Source organism: Numida meleagris, chromosome Z (genome assembly GCF_002078875.1).
Source record: "Numida meleagris isolate 19003 breed g44 Domestic line chromosome Z, NumMel1.0, whole genome shotgun sequence".
NCBI classification, from domain to species: Eukaryota; Metazoa; Chordata; class Aves; order Galliformes; family Numididae; genus Numida; species Numida meleagris.
Window position 1 is genome coordinate 39548080 of NC_034438.1, and position 946 is coordinate 39549025.

Genomic DNA, 946 nt, shown 5'->3' on the forward strand with positions numbered 1-946 from the left:
GAAGGGAAGGGAAGGGAAGGGAAGGGAAGGGAAGGGAAGGGAAGGGAAGGGAAGGGAAGGGAAGGGAAGGGAAGAATGCCTCATCTAGGATGCTTGTTCTTGACCATTCCCACTCAGATATTAGCTGTGCAGGACTTGGCATGTACTGACATTTTTTAGAAAATGTCATGAGGCCTAATTTTAAACAGTTTGCAGTTGAAACCAGTAGGAGATGGCTCATGTGGTAGAGAGCATGTGCATTTCTCCCTTTTCTTCAGAAACAAATGATATGAAAGTGAGGCTATGTGAGAATGTGACTAACCATATACAACAAGTTTAAACTACATATTAATATTGGCAGCCAGAGAATGACTTCTGAAAAACAGAGCACAACAGGTGCCAAAGGAAATCTCCCCAACTACTTGGAGTGATATTGTTTGATTTCCAAGTATTATGCAGAAACACATTGGTGCTGCCTCAAAATCTTGAAGGAGAAATAGACAAAGCAAAAGATGAAATGAAGATAATATTTTCTTTATATATTAGATGAGGAACTGTTGCAAGAATACATAGGTTCTTTTGAAGCATATTACTATGTAAGGTAAGATACTGAAGGATATGAGAAATGGTTTTCCTTTAGAATGTGTCATAATGACTTTTTTTCTTTTTCTCTGTTTGACGTTATTCAGACAATAATGTATTTCAATCTGAAAAAGAAAAATAAGGTGGGAGATAATTTCCTCAATCTATTTCAGCACTGCTTGTAAAGTAAAGGCTCTCTAAATGCAAACTCTACTCCATAGACTAGGAAGCAAATATGGCCTCATATACAATCATTTCACGCCCTAGTTCTGCTTGATTTTACATGCTGTTTGAACTCTAATTTAAGTATGAAGTTCACTTAATTTAAATTTGGATTTTGGGAGTCCTTTTAAAGAACATGTTTATGTTTTGATTTGTTATTTAA